Source organism: Cynocephalus volans, chromosome X, assembly GCF_027409185.1.
Source record: "Cynocephalus volans isolate mCynVol1 chromosome X, mCynVol1.pri, whole genome shotgun sequence".
Taxonomy (NCBI): domain Eukaryota; kingdom Metazoa; phylum Chordata; class Mammalia; order Dermoptera; family Cynocephalidae; genus Cynocephalus; species Cynocephalus volans.
Genome location: NC_084478.1, coordinates 81,633,175 through 81,650,712, shown reverse-complemented (window position 1 = coordinate 81,650,712; position 17,538 = coordinate 81,633,175). Strand labels below are relative to the sequence as shown.

General features: G+C 52.0%; 3 pseudogenes; all 3 read left to right on the top strand.

Moving 5' to 3' along the window:
* Positions 1-1,215: 1,215 nt before the first annotated feature.
* LOC134368088 (doublesex- and mab-3-related transcription factor C1-like) lies at positions 1,216-4,765 on the top strand (annotated as a pseudogene).
* Positions 4,766-7,193: 2,428 nt separating this feature from the next.
* LOC134368087 (doublesex- and mab-3-related transcription factor C1-like) lies at positions 7,194-10,742 on the top strand (annotated as a pseudogene).
* Positions 10,743-13,180: 2,438 nt separating this feature from the next.
* LOC134368086 (doublesex- and mab-3-related transcription factor C1-like) lies at positions 13,181-16,730 on the top strand (annotated as a pseudogene).
* Positions 16,731-17,538: the final 808 nt, after the last annotated feature.

Here is a 17,538-nt window from a genome sequence, read left to right as displayed (position 1 = left end):
CCTTGTTCTCCATGCCTCTTCTTTCCTCCCTCCCTCCTGCTCCGAATCCCCAGCCCCTTCCCCTCTCCTCCACCTCAGCGGGGTATCCCCACCCGCCATGACATCCCACTCAGCCCCTACACTTCCCCACACCCCTTTTGGGAGAACCCTTCGCCCCTGCCCCTGGGACAGGGCTCATGCCCCTGCCTTTTATTCGGAGGTGGGGGAGACAGTGAGTGATCGGGCTTCCTGAGGAGATGGTACACTCCAGGACGGTGGGGTGGAATGGGGTGTGGGGGGTGGGGCGGAGTGTGGTGATGGTGTGTGCTCAAGCACAATCGTTGAAGTGTGGAGAAGAGTATGGAAGATTGTTGGGAGGCTGCAGAGGGAGTGCATGGGTTTGCATGAAAGCAGAGAGGGTGCGTCGGCCCAAGAGAAAAATTAGTTTGATGAGGAGTTGCCGATTGGCTAGATTAAGGCCTGGCACTTCGCAGAGGGCTCAACAAATATCTGTTGAGTAAAGAATGGAGGGAATGAATGAAGGGCTGAATGAAAACAATAATTGAAAGAGGGCTGGGGATCCAGGAGAACATTATGGTTTCATGGGGTGGAAGAGGGTATTCAGCTTAAAGGGGGAGCAAGGGAATAATTAAGATTGCAGTGGGGTGCAAGAAAAGTCAGAATGGAGTGTGAGGGGAAAACTGAACACAGGGCAAACGTGAAACTAATAGAGTTGAGTGTAGGGAGCATAAAATCCTGTGTGGCGAGTGAATGAAGGCAGGAGGTTAGGAAGACTATTGTTGATGTGGATGCCAGAAATAATAGTTGGGTTTGGCAGAATACACGATGATACGCAAGAAGAGGGTGGAGTAACTGTTGAAGGGGGCACGGGAGTACATGTGCATGCTGAAAATGAAATCTATGGCGGAGTGAAGGTAAGCAAGGAGAAGAGCGATCGGCTTGAATGTGTATGCGGCCCATGCTAAGAGTTTCTTGGTGGGGAGGCTATGTATGAGTGGGGCTTCCTGGGAAGGAGGCTATGTGAGTAAGGAGGTTGGGGTGAAGGTTAGAGAAAGCCATGGGAGAACAAGGGAGGAGGCAATCTGATTCCAGTGGTGAGAGGGATGGAGAAGAAGAATCGAGCCACTTCACATAGGACTTTCCAAGGGCGAAGGAAGTACGTTGGAGGGAGGGCATCACGTGGCCATTCTGACCTCCACTACTGACCCTAGAACCATGGATCCCCAAGAAACACCTGCTGTGCCCTGCTGCTCCTCCAACTTGGAATGCACCACAGGGTGTGAGATCGGAGCCCCATGGGGGGCTGAACTTGTCCCCAGAAGAGCTATAGGCCGCCATGACCACTGCCAGAAGCGTGACATCTCTACCCAAATCAGAGGCCACAAGCGTTTCTGCATCTTCCGGGCCTGCAAGTGTCACAATTGTGCCCTCTTCTGGTGAGTATGCTGTCTGGCAAGGAGAAGGGTCAGGCCTCCTCTAAATGTGACTAACCTTAGACCTGTAATCCCTCACTTTAGGGAACACCGTCGGGTCTTGCCTGCTGTGAGTGCCTTGAAGGAGGAGCAGAGGGCAGCGCTGGCAGAGCCAGCGCACCTGGCTCGAAGACTGAAAAGGAGTGTGGCAGCCCCTGCCAGAGCTCACATCCCTGTCAAGAATTTGGTCATCAAAGGAGTCCTCAGTGAGTATCTCTGGCCAGGGAGGGAGCCTGAGTTTGGGTGGAGGAAGCAGGAGTAATTCTCTCACCAGTTCTATCACTGAATTGCTATGTGGCCTTGGGCAAGTTACTCGCTGGACCTTAGCTCGCCCAAGTGTAAAACATCGTCAACATTATTTACCAAATGTTTGTGGGAATGACAGACCGGGGAGTCGAAAAGGTCCGTGGTGAGATGAGACTTCAGATTGGGGGTGGGCAGAGTGGGGTGGGGCTGAGGGGGAAAGGCTCACCAAAGCTGTCCCTGGTCTTTCACAGCTGGGAAGGTGGACATTGTGCCTCAGCCTGAGGCCCACCCCCACACAACCCCCGAGGAGGTAAGTAGAGTCTGTTGCCAGTGGGGGAGGCTCCCACCCAGCCACTGCCCAGACCCCTTCCACTGTGTCCCAAAGACGTGGGTTCCATCTCCAATCCTACCACCGTCTTGCCATGTGACCTTGGGAAAAAAATCACTTCTCCTCCCCGGCCCTCAGTTTCCCTAGTTGCAAAATGAAAGATAAGACTGTCTGGTCTTCAAGATCTTCAGAGCTCTGGCATTCTGGGCTCCTATCCTCATCCCCAAACATGCCCACACCTCCTCTCTCCATGGCCGACCTGGTACCTGACTCCAACCTGTGCTCTGCGCCCCTGCAGGAGAGCTCCCAAGGGGCTCTGCTCCTCGGCCAGCCCCCAGAACCTCTGTCTCTGCCCTGCACTCCAGTGACCTTGGAGCAGCAACCGATGGCTTCTCTTTCTAGGCAGCCCCACGGGTCCCCTGTCCTGTGCAGCAGGTGAGTAGAGCAAGGTCATGTCTTGTGTTGTTGTGTGCCCACCCTTGTGCTTGATGCTATGGGAGACAGGAGGAGGAAGAGGAGAAGGAGGAGGAGAAGGCAGCATCTCAGGCTAATGGGCAAGACAGGGCTCTCCCAGCTTTGCCATTTCCTACTTGTGAGGCTTTGGACAAGTGAGTTTATGTTTTTGAACCCCCCATTTCCCTATGGGTGTACTGGGGACAATATTCTACACCTATAGCATTGACAAGAGAACTAGCCTGAGGCCTGACACATAGTAGGCCTTCAACTAGTGAAGGCTGTTATTTCACATGAAACAGATAGATGGGATAGAAGGTCCTGCTGAAAAGTAGGGCCATGATGGCGACGGCCACAGAGGACCAGGGGAAAGCCCAGAGGCCGTTAGAGAAGGCTTCCTGGAGATGAGGCAAACTTGTCCGTCAAGACCCATGGGGATTGGACAGTATGGAGGCGAGAACCAGTCCCTGAACCGGGACAGTAATCACATCTCTGCAGGTGCTTTGCAGGTAAAAGCACGGACACCTGTGTGATTTTCCATACTCTTCGCTGTTGCCCCAGGAGGAAAAAAGCTGGCAGAAATTAGTGTCTCACAAAAGATATAGAAAAAAGAGGTATGGAAAAGAAAACAGGCCAAGCAGGAGAAGAGGCTTGCCCAAGCCACGGCAGTGGCTCAGCAGGCATTCGGATTCCCACATCCAGATATTGCAGAATCCTTCCCCTCTCTCTGTTGACTGGTGCTATGTGTCTGCCACAGGGTTTAATCCCCTGGCCTCTCCTCTCCTTGTTTCTAGATGCTCAGCGCTGATCCTGCAGCCCAGTGCCACCCTTGACTCTCTTCTACTGCAGCCACAGGTCCTGGAAGAGTAGTGGGGTCCAGAACCCTGGGAGGGGCCGAACTTAGTGAATGGAAAGAACAGAAGACCTCGGGGGTTGGGAGGGGGTGCGGGCTCTCTAGAACTGGAGGCTTCAGAGGCACTTGTCGCGTTGGAAGGAGGTATGGTTTCCCAGCCCCCATTCTCTCAAGCCCTTTCCTTTGCAGGCCGCTACAGCATCTGACCAGGCTTTGGCTTCTGCCTCCTCAGAGTGGCAGCGGAAGCTGGAGGCTGTCGAGGCTCTGCTGAGTCTGAGACACTCTTTTCAGACCCCTTCTGACTCCATCTCCCTCCACCAGGCCTGTGACCCACCAGGTAGCCTGCTCCTTGAGAGGACACGGGGTGGGGATGGTTGGGAATTGGGGGTTGTTGTGGTAAGCAGGTTCTAACTGGGAAATCAGGGTCGGTGGACTGAACCTCCTTGGAGCCAGCTACCCAAGCTCCTCAGTCTAACTCCTGAGATGGTCGTTGAGAACTGCTCAGTGAATCTTTAGTTTATCGAACTTTGTGCCCTTGTCCAGTGCCCTTCGTGCAGAGGTTGAGCGCCCTTTAGTCGAGAAACAAGGAAACTGAGGCCCTGAGAGTGGCAGGGACTTGCCCTAGGGCATGCAGCACACATGTTAGGTGGAAGAACCAGGTCTCCCGACTCTCCGCCCAAGGCTCTCTATCGAGACCCCTGAAGTCTTCTGTGGCCTGGGGAGGACATACAGAGGTGATAAGGGCCTAGTCTGGAAGGAGGTCTGGTCCCTGCCTTCAAGAAACTTCCAGCCTAGATGTGGAGCCTGGATGCCTGTACCGCCTGTGTTTTGTGGCTAAATCTCAATGGTGTGCCCAGAGAGGAAGGGCTGGAGGAGCCCTGAGGGAAGATAAACTCCTGGGAAGGCTGAGAGGGAAGGCTTGGTATTCCAAGACCAAAATGGTGGATGGGGCATGGTGTGTGAGTGAAGAGGCAACCCTGGAGGAACTAATGGAACAGAGGGAAATGGGGCTGGAGAGTCTACCAATCACGGACCAGCAGCTGTGGGTGACGAGGAGCCAGGCAACGCTTCTGAGCGAGGGAGGAGCATATTCAGAGACCCCAGCCTTGAGGAAAGAGACGTGGTGGCTGTGATGGAGGGATTGGGGAAGGCGAGAGGGGTGATGAGGAAATCAGAGAGGAAGAGGTCTGTGCAGTAGCCCAGGTGACAAATCTTCAGTTGGGTAGGACAAAAAAAGAGGGGACAGCCAGGAGGGGATATGGATGTGACCTGGCTCTGGCCTCTTCTTTTCTGTCTATAGCTTCTGCTGAAGAAAGAGGACTCCAGCCTCCCAGTCGCTCTATCGGACCCAGGCCAGACAGCTCCACCTCACTGTCTATTGGATATCTGTGATGCATGTCCCTCTTGCGCTAGGAGCAAAGAGAAGGAGGCCTCACTAAACCACGGCCTACCCTGTTTCTGAATGTGCGAAATGGTTAATGTGCAAAATGCTTCACATCTTTTTTCTTTTTTTTTTTAAGCCTTTAGGTGTTTTATAAGCTTTCACATCCCTTTAATTATATGGAGCAATTCCTTGACTGAGCGTGGATTTTCTTGTACCTCCATCCCACCTTACTCCTTTGGATGCTGGGGCCTTTCCAATGACTCTTACAAAAACAGGATTGTGCTACCCAGAGGAATGGAAATCATCAAGTCGAAGGTATACCTGTTCCCCAATGTTCATCGCAACACTCTTTACAATAGCCAAGAGTTGTAACCAGCCCAAATGTCCACCATCAGATGAGTGGATACGGAAAATGTGGTACATCTACACAATGAAATACTACTCAGCTATAAAAACGAATGAAATACTGCCATTTGCAACAACATGGATGGACCTTGAGAGAATTATATTAAGTGAAACGAGTCAGGCACAGAAAGAGAAATACCACATGTTCTCACTTATTGGTGAGAGCTAAATATTAATATATAATTCACACACACACACACACACAAAAAAAAAAAACCGGGGAGGGGGGAGAAGATATAACAACCACAATTACTTGAAGTTGATGTGACAAGCAAACAGAGGGGACATCGGTGGGGGGAGGGGGGAGGGGAGAGGGAGGAGGGAGGGAGGTTTTGGTGAGGGGCAACAATAATCAGCCACAATGTATATCGACAAAATAAAATTAAAAAAAAAAAAGAAGTCATGCTGAATTTTGAAAAGGTCAATTCCAGAATACCAAGTCCATGAGTTAAAAATGCATTCACACAAGGTATTTTCCATCCAAAGGGAGACTAGTCTGAGAAACGAGCCTTGGGAAGCACAAAGCTGAACTTCCCCTCAGGAGCTACCGGCTAGTCTAGTAAAGAGAGCACAAGAAGCTACACGGATGTGGAGAGGGCGGAACTGCCGGGCGTGAGCGTCAGTGGATCTCGAAGCTCATTTGTCACCGGCCGCAGAGGTGGGAGGGGGGAAGGGGGAGGTGGAAGGCAGCACTGGAAGCTCATTGGCCTTGTAGGAAGGGCGGGAAAGGTAGCAGAAGCCGGGTTTTCCCTCAGGCCTCTTGTCCCAGCTGATCGATTCCGACCTGCTGTAGGCTTAGGTAAGGCTTTTGACACAGGTTTTCGTCAGGAATACCACCCTTGTTCTCCATGCCTCTTCTTTCCTCCCTCCCTCCTGCTCCGAATCCCCAGCCCCTTCCCCTCTCCTCCACCTCAGTGGGGTATCCCGACCCGCCATGACATCCCACTCAGCCCCTACACTTCCCCACACCCCTTTTGGGAGAACCCTTCGCCCCTGCCCCTGGGACAGGGCTCATGCCCCTGCCTTTTATTCGGAGGTGGGGGAGACAGTGAGTGATCGGGCTTCCTGAGGAGATGGTACACTCCAGGACGGTGGGGTGGAATGGGGTGTGGGGGGTGGGGCGGAGTGTGGTGATGGTGTGTGCTCAAGCACAATCGTTGAAGTGTGGAGAAGAGTATGGAAGATTGTTGGGAGGCTGCAGAGGGAGTGCATGGGTTTGCATGAAAGCAGAGAGGGTGCGTCGGCCCAAGAGAAAAATTAGTTTGATGAGGAGTTGCCGATTGGCTAGATTAAGGCCTGGCACTTTGCAGAGGGCTCAACAAATATCTGTTGAGTAAAGAATGGAGGGAATGAATGAAGGGCTGAATGAAAACAATAATTGAAAGAGGGCTGGGGATCCAGGAGAACATTATGGTTTCATGGGGTGGAAGAGGGTATTCAGCTTAAAGGGGGAGCAAGGGAATAATTAAGATTGCAGTGGGGTGCAAGAAAAGTCAGAATGGAGTGTGAGGGGAAAACTGAACACAGGGCAAACGTGAAACTAATAGAGTTGAGTGTAGGGAGCATAAAATCCTGTGTGGCGAGTGAATGAAGGCAGGAGGTTAGGAAGACTATTGTTGATGTGGATGCCAGAAATAATAGTTGGGTTTGGCAGAATACACGATGATACGCAAGAAGAGGGTGGAGTAACTGTTGAAGGGGGCACGGGAGTACATGTGCATGCTGAAAATGAAATCTATGGCGGAGTGAAGGTAAGCAAGGAGAAGAGCGATCGGCTTGAATGTGTATGCGGCCCATGCTAAGAGTTTCTTGGTGGGGAGGCTATGTATGAGTGGGGCTTCCTGGGAAGGAGGCTATGTGAGTAAGGAGATTGGGGGGAAGGTTAGAGAAAGCCATGGGAGAACAAGGGAGGAGGCAATCTGATTCCAGTGGTGAGAGGGATGGAGAAGAAGAATCGAGCCACTTCACATAGGACTTTCCAAGGGCGAAGGAAGTACGTTGGAGGGAGGGCATCACGTGGCCATTCTGACCTCCACTACTGACCCTAGAACCATGGATCCCCAAGAAACACCTGCTGTGCCCTGCTGCTCCTCCAACTTGGAATGCACCACAGGGTGTGAGATCGGAGCCCCATGGGGGGCTGAACTTGTCCCCAGAAGAGCTATAGGCCGCCATGACCACTGCCAGAAGCGTGACATCTCTACCCAAATCAGAGGCCACAAGCGTTTCTGCATCTTCCGGGCCTGCAAGTGTCACAATTGTGCCCTCTTCTGGTGAGTATGCTGTCTGGCAAGGAGAAGGGTCAGGCCTCCTCTAAATGTGACTAACCTTAGACCTGTAATCCCTCACTTTAGGGAACACCGTCGGGTCTTGCCTGCTGTGAGTGCCTTGAAGGAGGAGCAGAGGGCAGCGCTGGCAGAGCCAGCGCACCTGGCTCGAAGACTGAAAAGGAGTGTGGCAGCCCCTGCCAAAGCTCACATCCCTGTCAAGAATTTGGTCATCAAAGGAGTCCTCAGTGAGTATCTCTGGCCAGGGAGGGAGCCTGAGTTTGGGTGGAGGAAGCAGGAGTAATTCTCTCACCAGTTCTATCACTGAATTGCTATGTGGCCTTGGGCAAGTTACTCGCTGGACCTTAGCTCGCCCAAGTGTAAAACATCGTCAACATTATTTACCAAATGTTTGTGGGAATGACAGACCGGGGAGTCGAAAAGGTCCATGGTGAGATGAGACTTCAGATTGGGGGTGGGCAGAGTGGGGTGGGGCTGAGGGGGAAAGGCTCACCAAAGCTGTCCCTGGTCTTTCACAGCTGGGAAGGTGGACATTGTGCCTCAGCCTGAGGCCCACCCCCACACAACCCCCGAGGAGGTAAGTAGAGTCTGTTGCCAGTGGGGGAGGCTCCCACCCAGCCACTGCCCAGACCCCTTCCACTGTGTCCCAAAGACGTGGGTTCCATCTCCAATCCTACCACCGTCTTGCCATGTGACCTTGGGAAAAAAATCACTTCTCCTCCCCGGCCCTCAGTTTCCCTAGTTGCAAAATGAAAGATAAGACTGTCTGGTCTTCAAGATCTTCAGAGCTCTGGCATTCTGGGCTCCTATCCTCATCCCCAAACATGCCCACACCTCCTCTCTCCATGGCCGACCTGGTACCTGACTCCAACCTGTGCTCTGCGCCCCTGCAGGAGAGCTCCCAAGGGGCTCTGCTCCTCGGCCAGCCCCCAGAACCTCTGTCTCTGCCCTGCACTCCAGTGACCTTGGAGCAGCAACCGATGGCTTCTCTTTCTAGGCAGCCCCACGGGTCCCCTGTCCTGTGCAGCAGGTGAGTAGAGCAAGGTCATGTCTTGTGTTGTTGTGTGCCCACCCTTGTGCTTGATGCTATGGGAGACAGGAGGAGGAAGAGGAGAAGGAGGAGGAGAAGGCAGCATCTCAGGCTAATGGGCAAGACAGGGCTCTCCCAGCTTTGCCATTTCCTACTTGTGAGGCTTTGGACAAGTGAGTTTATGTTTTTGAACCCCCCATTTCCCTATGGGTGTACTGGGGACAATATTCTACACCTATAGCATTGACAAGAGAACTAGCCTGAGGCCTGACACATAGTAGGCCTTCAACTAGTGAAGGCTGTTATTTCACATGAAACAGATAGATGGGATAGAAGGTCCTGCTGAAAAGTAGGGCCATGATGGCGACGGCCACAGAGGACCAGGGGAAAGCCCAGAGGCCGTTAGAGAAGGCTTCCTGGAGATGAGGCAAACTTGTCCGTCAAGACCCATGGGGATTGGACAGTATGGAGGCGAGAACCAGTCCCTGAACCGGGACAGTAATCACATCTCTGCAGGTGCTTTGCAGGTAAAAGCACGGACACCTGTGTGATTTTCCATACTCTTCGCTGTTGCCCCAGGAGGAAAAAAGCTGGCAGAAATTAGTGTCTCACAAAAGATATAGAAAAAAGAGGTATGGAAAAGAAAACAGGCCAAGCAGGAGAAGAGGCTTGCCCAAGCCACGGCAGTGGCTCAGCAGGCATTCGGATTCCCACATCCAGATATTGCAGAATCCTTCCCCTCTCTCTGTTGACTGGTGCTATGTGTCTGCCACAGGGTTTAATCCCCTGGCCTCTCCTCTCCTTGTTTCTAGATGCTCAGCGCTGATCCTGCAGCCCAGTGCCACCCTTGACTCTCTTCTACTGCAGCCACAGGTCCTGGAAGAGTAGTGGGGTCCAGAACCCTGGGAGGGGCCGAACTTAGTGAATGGAAAGAACAGAAGACCTCGGGGGTTGGGAGGGGGTGCGGGCTCTCTAGAACTGGAGGCTTCAGAGGCACTTGTCGCGTTGGAAGGAGGTATGGTTTCCCAGCCCCCATTCTCTCAAGCCCTTTCCTTTGCAGGCCGCTACAGCATCTGACCAGGCTTTGGCTTCTGCCTCCTCAGAGTGGCAGCGGAAGCTGGAGGCTGTCGAGGCTCTGCTGAGTCTGAGACACTCTTTTCAGACCCCTTCTGACTCCATCTCCCTCCACCAGGCCTGTGACCCACCAGGTAGCCTGCTCCTTGAGAGGACACGGGGTGGGGATGGTTGGGAATTGGGGGTTGTTGTGGTAAGCAGGTTCTAACTGGGAAATCAGGGTCGGTGGACTGAACCTCCTTGGAGCCAGCTACCCAAGCTCCTCAGTCTAACTCCTGAGATGGTCGTTGAGAACTGCTCAGTGAATCTTTAGTTTATCGAACTTTGTGCCCTTGTCCAGTGCCCTTCGTGCAGAGGTTGAGCGCCCTTTAGTCGAGAAACAAGGAAACTGAGGCCCTGAGAGTGGCAGGGACTTGCCCTAGGGCATGCAGCACACATGTTAGGTGGAAGAACCAGGTCTCCCGACTCTCCGCCCAAGGCTCTCTATCGAGACCCCTGAAGTCTTCTGTGGCCTGGGGAGGACATACAGAGGTGATAAGGGCCTAGTCTGGAAGGAGGTCTGGTCCCTGCCTTCAAGAAACTTCCAGCCTAGATGTGGAGCCTGGATGCCTGTACCGCCTGTGTTTTGTGGCTAAATCTCAATGGTGTGCCCAGAGAGGAAGGGCTGGAGGAGCCCTGAGGGAAGATAAACTCCTGGGAAGGCTGAGAGGGAAGGCTTGGTATTCCAAGACCAAAATGGTGGATGGGGCATGGTGTGTGAGTGAAGAGGCAACCCTGGAGGAACTAATGGAACAGAGGGAAATGGGGCTGGAGAGTCTACCAATCACGGACCAGCAGCTGTGGGTGACGAGGAGCCAGGCAACGCTTCTGAGCGAGGGAGGAGCATATTCAGAGACCCCAGCCTTGAGGAAAGAGACGTGGTGGCTGTGATGGAGGGATTGGGAAGGCGAGAGGGGTGATGAGGAAATCAGAGAGGAAGAGGTCTGTGCAGTAGTCCAGGTGACAAATCTTCAGTTGGGTAGGACAAAAAAAGAGGGGACAGCCAGGAGGGGATATGGATGTGACCTGGCTCTGGCCTCTTCTTTTCTGTCTATAGCTTCTGCTGAAGAAAGAGGACTCCAGCCTCCCAGTCGCTCTATCGGACCCAGGCCAGACAGCTCCACCTCACTGTCTATTGGATATCTGTGATGCATGTCCCTCTTGCGCTAGGAGCAAAGAGAAGGAGGCCTCACTAAACCACGGCCTACCCTGTTTCTGAATGTGCGAAATGGTTAATGTGCAAAATGCTTCACATCATTTTTCTTTTTTTTTTTAAGCCTTTAGGTGTTTTATAAGCTTTCACATCCCTTTAATTATATGGAGCAATTCCTTGACTGAGCGTGGATTTTCTTGTACCTCCATCCCACCTTACTCCTTTGGATGCTGGGGCCTTTCCAATGACTCTTACAAAAACAGGATTGTGCTACCCAGAGGAATGGAAATCATCAAGTCGAAGGTATACCTGTTCCCCAATGTTCATCGCAACACTCTTTACAATAGCCAAGAGTTGTAACCAGCCCAAATGTCCACCATCAGATGAGTGGATACGGAAAATGTGGTACATCTACACAATGAAATACTACTCAGCTATAAAAACGAATGAAATACTGCCATTTGCAACAACATGGATGGACCTTGAGAGAATTATATTAAGTGAAACGAGTCAGGCACAGAAAGAGAAATACCACATGTTCTCACTTATTGGTGAGAGCTAAAAATTAATATATAATTCACACACAAACACACACACACACACACACAAAAAAAAAAAAAAAAAAAAAAAAAACCGGGTGGGGGGGAGAAGATATAACAACCACAATTACTTGAAGTTGATGTCACAAGCAAACAGAGGGGACATCGGTGGGGGGAGGGGGGAGGGAGGGAGGTTTTGGTGAGGGGCAACAATAATCAGCCACAATGTATATCGACAAAATAAAATTTAAAAAAAAAAAGAAGTCATGCTGAATTTTGAAAAGGTCAATTCCAGAATACCAAGTCCATGAGTTAAAAATGCATTCACACAAGGTATTTTCCATCCAAAGGGAGACTAGTCTGAGAAACGAGCCTTGGGAAGCACAAAGCTGAACTTCCCCTCAGGAGCTACCGGCTAGTCTAGTAAAGAGAGCACAAGAAGCTACACGGATGTGGAGAGGGCGGAACTGCCGGGCGTGAGCGTCAGTGGATCTCGAAGCTCATTTGTCACCGGCCGCAGCGGTGGGAGGGGGGAAGGGGGAGGTGGAAGGCAGCGCTGGAAGCTCATTGGCCTTGTAGGAAGGGCGGGAAAGGTAGCAGAAGCCGGGTTTTCCCTCAGGCCTCTTGTCCCAGCTGATCGATTCCGACCTGCTGTAGGCTTAGGTAAGGCTTTTGACACAGGTTTTCGTCAGGAATACCACCCTTGTTCTCCATGCCTCTTCTTTCCTCCCTCCCTCCTGCTCCGAATCCCCAGCCCCTTCCCCTCTCCTCCACCTCAGCGGGGTATCCCCACCCGCCATGACATCCCACTCAGCCCCTACACTTCCCCACACCCCTTTTGGGAGAACCCTTCGCCCCTGCCCCTGGGACAGGGCTCATGCCCCTGCCTTTTATTCGGAGGTGGGGGAGACAGTGAGTGATCGGGCTTCCTGAGGAGATGGTACACTCCAGGACGGTGGGGTGGAATGGGGTGTGGGGGGTGGGGCGGAGTGTGGTGATGGTGTGTGCTCAAGCACAATCGTTGAAGTGTGGAGAAGAGTATGGAAGATTGTTGGGAGGCTGCAGAGGGAGTGCATGGGTTTGCATGAAAGCAGAGAGGGTGCGTCGGCCCAAGAGAAAAATTAGTTTGATGAGGAGTTGCCGATTGGCTAGATTAAGGCCTGGCACTTCGCAGAGGGCTCAACAAATATCTGTTGAGTAAAGAATGGAGGGAATGAATGAAGGGCTGAATGAAAACAATAATTGAAAGAGGGCTGGGGATCCAGGAGAACATTATGGTTTCATGGGGTGGAAGAGGGTATTCAGCTTAAAGGGGGAGCAAGGGAATAATTAAGATTGCAGTGGGGTGCAAGAAAAGTCAGAATGGAGTGTGAGGGGAAAACTGAACACAGGGCAAACGTGAAACTAATAGAGTTGAGTGTAGGGAGCATAAAATCCTGTGTGGCGAGTGAATGAAGGCAGGAGGTTAGGAAGACTATTGTTGATGTGGATGCCAGAAATAATAGTTGGGTTTGGCAGAATACACGATGATACGCAAGAAGAGGGTGGAGTAACTGTTGAAGGGGGCACGGGAGTACATGTGCATGCTGAAAATGAAATCTATGGCGGAGTGAAGGTAAGCAAGGAGAAGAGCGATCGGCTTGAATGTGTATGCGGCCCATGCTAAGAGTTTCTTGGTGGGGAGGCTATGTATGAGTGGGGCTTCCTGGGAAGGAGGCTATGTGAGTAAGGAGGTTGGGGTGAAGGTTAGAGAAAGCCATGGGAGAACAAGGGAGGAGGCAATCTGATTCCAGTGGTGAGAGGGATGGAGAAGAAGAATCGAGCCACTTCACATAGGACTTTCCAAGGGCGAAGGAAGTACGTTGGAGGGAGGGCATCACGTGGCCATTCTGACCTCCACTACTGACCCTAGAACCATGGATCCCCAAGAAACACCTGCTGTGCCCTGCTGCTCCTCCAACTTGGAATGCACCACAGGGTGTGAGATCGGAGCCCCATGGGGGGCTGAACTTGTCCCCAGAAGAGCTATAGGCCGCCATGACCACTGCCAGAAGCGTGACATCTCTACCCAAATCAGAGGCCACAAGCGTTTCTGCATCTTCCGGGCCTGCAAGTGTCACAATTGTGCCCTCTTCTGGTGAGTATGCTGTCTGGCAAGGAGAAGGGTCAGGCCTCCTCTAAATGTGACTAACCTTAGACCTGTAATCCCTCACTTTAGGGAACACCGTCGGGTCTTGCCTGCTGTGAGTGCCTTGAAGGAGGAGCAGAGGGCAGCGCTGGCAGAGCCAGCGCACCTGGCTCGAAGACTGAAAAGGAGTGTGGCAGCCCCTGCCAGAGCTCACATCCCTGTCAAGAATTTGGTCATCAAAGGAGTCCTCAGTGAGTATCTCTGGCCAGGGAGGGAGCCTGAGTTTGGGTGGAGGAAGCAGGAGTAATTCTCTCACCAGTTCTATCACTGAATTGCTATGTGGCCTTGGGCAAGTTACTCGCTGGACCTTAGCTCGCCCAAGTGTAAAACATCGTCAACATTATTTACCAAATGTTTGTGGGAATGACAGACCGGGGAGTCGAAAAGGTCCGTGGTGAGATGAGACTTCAGATTGGGGGTGGGCAGAGTGGGGTGGGGCTGAGGGGGAAAGGCTCACCAAAGCTGTCCCTGGTCTTTCACAGCTGGGAAGGTGGACATTGTGCCTCAGCCTGAGGCCCACCCCCACACAACCCCCGAGGAGGTAAGTAGAGTCTGTTGCCAGTGGGGGAGGCTCCCACCCAGCCACTGCCCAGACCCCTTCCACTGTGTCCCAAAGACGTGGGTTCCATCTCCAATCCTACCACCGTCTTGCCATGTGACCTTGGGAAAAAAATCACTTCTCCTCCCCGGCCCTCAGTTTCCCTAGTTGCAAAATGAAAGATAAGACTGTCTGGTCTTCAAGATCTTCAGAGCTCTGGCATTCTGGGCTCCTATCCTCATCCCCAAACATGCCCACACCTCCTCTCTCCATGGCCGACCTGGTACCTGACTCCAACCTGTGCTCTGCGCCCCTGCAGGAGAGCTCCCAAGGGGCTCTGCTCCTCGGCCAGCCCCCAGAACCTCTGTCTCTGCCCTGCACTCCAGTGACCTTGGAGCAGCAACCGATGGCTTCTCTTTCTAGGCAGCCCCACGGGTCCCCTGTCCTGTGCAGCAGGTGAGTAGAGCAAGGTCATGTCTTGTGTTGTTGTGTGCCCACCCTTGTGCTTGATGCTATGGGAGACAGGAGGAGGAAGAGGAGAAGGAGGAGGAGAAGGCAGCATCTCAGGCTAATGGGCAAGACAGGGCTCTCCCAGCTTTGCCATTTCCTACTTGTGAGGCTTTGGACAAGTGAGTTTATGTTTTTGAACCCCCCATTTCCCTATGGGTGTACTGGGGACAATATTCTACACCTATAGCATTGACAAGAGAACTAGCCTGAGGCCTGACACATAGTAGGCCTTCAACTAGTGAAGGCTGTTATTTCACATGAAACAGATAGATGGGATAGAAGGTCCTGCTGAAAAGTAGGGCCATGATGGCGACGGCCACAGAGGACCAGGGGAAAGCCCAGAGGCCGTTAGAGAAGGCTTCCTGGAGATGAGGCAAACTTGTCCGTCAAGACCCATGGGGATTGGACAGTATGGAGGCGAGAACCAGTCCCTGAACCGGGACAGTAATCACATCTCTGCAGGTGCTTTGCAGGTAAAAGCACGGACACCTGTGTGATTTTCCATACTCTTCGCTGTTGCCCCAGGAGGAAAAAAGCTGGCAGAAATTAGTGTCTCACAAAAGATATAGAAAAAAGAGGTATGGAAAAGAAAACAGGCCAAGCAGGAGAAGAGGCTTGCCCAAGCCACGGCAGTGGCTCAGCAGGCATTCGGATTCCCACATCCAGATATTGCAGAATCCTTCCCCTCTCTCTGTTGACTGGTGCTATGTGTCTGCCACAGGGTTTAATCCCCTGGCCTCTCCTCTCCTTGTTTCTAGATGCTCAGCGCTGATCCTGCAGCCCAGTGCCACCCTTGACTCTCTTCTACTGCAGCCACAGGTCCTGGAAGAGTAGTGGGGTCCAGAACCCTGGGAGGGGCCGAACTTAGTGAATGGAAAGAACAGAAGACCTCGGGGGTTGGGAGGGGGTGCGGGCTCTCTAGAACTGGAGGCTTCAGAGGCACTTGTCGCGTTGGAAGGAGGTATGGTTTCCCAGCCCCCATTCTCTCAAGCCCTTTCCTTTGCAGGCCGCTACAGCATCTGACCAGGCTTTGGCTTCTGCCTCCTCAGAGTGGCAGCGGAAGCTGGAGGCTGTCGAGGCTCTGCTGAGTCTGAGACACTCTTTTCAGACCCCTTCTGACTCCATCTCCCTCCACCAGGCCTGTGACCCACCAGGTAGCCTGCTCCTTGAGAGGACACGGGGTGGGGATGGTTGGGAATTGGGGGTTGTTGTGGTAAGCAGGTTCTAACTGGGAAATCAGGGTCGGTGGACTGAACCTCCTTGGAGCCAGCTACCCAAGCTCCTCAGTCTAACTCCTGAGATGGTCGTTGAGAACTGCTCAGTGAATCTTTAGTTTATCGAACTTTGTGCCCTTGTCCAGTGCCCTTCGTGCAGAGGTTGAGCGCCCTTTAGTCGAGAAACAAGGAAACTGAGGCCCTGAGAGTGGCAGGGACTTGCCCTAGGGCATGCAGCACACATGTTAGGTGGAAGAACCAGGTCTCCCGACTCTCCGCCCAAGGCTCTCTATCGAGACCCCTGAAGTCTTCTGTGGCCTGGGGAGGACATACAGAGGTGATAAGGGCCTAGTCTGGAAGGAGGTCTGGTCCCTGCCTTCAAGAAACTTCCAGCCTAGATGTGGAGCCTGGATGCTTGTACCGCCTGTGTTTTGTGGCTAAATCTCAATGGTGTGCCCAGAGAGGAAGGGCTGGAGGAGCCCTGAGGGAAGATAAACTCCTGGGAAGGCTGAGAGGGAAGGCTTGGTATTCCAAGACCAAAATGGTGGATGGGGCATGGTGTGTGAGTGAAGAGGCAACCCTGGAGGAACTAATGGAACAGAGGGAAATGGGGCTGGAGAGTCTACCAATCACGGACCAGCAGCTGTGGGTGACGAGGAGCCAGGCAACGCTTCTGAGCGAGGGAGGAGCATATTCAGAGACCCCAGCCTTGAGGAAAGAGACGTGGTGGCTGTGATGGAGGGACTGGGGAAGGCGAGAGGGGTGATGAGGAAATCAGTGAGGAAGAGGTCTGTGCAATAGTCCAGGTGACAAATCTTCAGTTGGGTAGGACAAAAAAAGAGGGGACAGCCAGGAGGGGACATGGATGTGACCTGGCTCTGGCCTCTTCTTTTCTGTCTATAGCTTCTGCTGAAGAAAGAGGACTCCAGCCTCCCAGTCGCTCTATCGGACCCAGGCCAGACAGCTCCACCTCACTGTCTATTGGATATCTGTGATGCATGTCCCTCTTGCGCTAAGAGCAAAGAGAAGGAGGCCTCACTAAAGCACGGCCTACCCTGTTTCTGAATGTGCGAAATGGTTAATGTGCAAAATGCTTCACATCTTTTTTTTTTTTTTAAGCCTTTAGGTGTTTTATAAGCTTTCACATCCCTTTAATTATATGGAGCAATTCCTTGACTGAGCGTGGATTTTCTTCTACCTCCATCCCACCTTACTCCTTTGGATGCTGGGGCCTTTCCAATGACTCTTACAAAAACAGGATTGTGCTACCCAGAGGAATGGAAATCACCAAGTCAAAGGTATACCTGTTCCCCAATGTTCATCGCAACACTCATTACAATAGCCAAGAGTTGTAACCAGCCCAAATGTCCACCATCAGATGAGTGGATACGGAAAATGTGGTACATCTACACAATGAAATACTACTCAGCTATAAAAACGAATGAAATACTGCCATTTGCAACAACATGGATGGACCTTTAGAGAATTATATTAAGTGAAACGAGTCAGGCACAGAAAGAGAAATACCACATGTTCTCACTTATTGGTGAGAGCTAAAAATTAATATATAATTCACACACAAACACACACACACACACACACAAAAAAAAAAAAAAAAAAAAAAAAAAACCGGGTGGGGGGGAGAAGATATAACAACCACAATTACTTGAAGTTGATGTCACAAGCAAACAGAGGGGACATCGGTGGGGGGAGGGGGGAGGGAGGGAGGTTTTGGTGAGGGGCAACAATAATCAGCCACAATGTATATCGACAAAATAAAATTTAAAAAAAAAAAGAAGTCATGCTGAATTTTGAAAAGGTCAA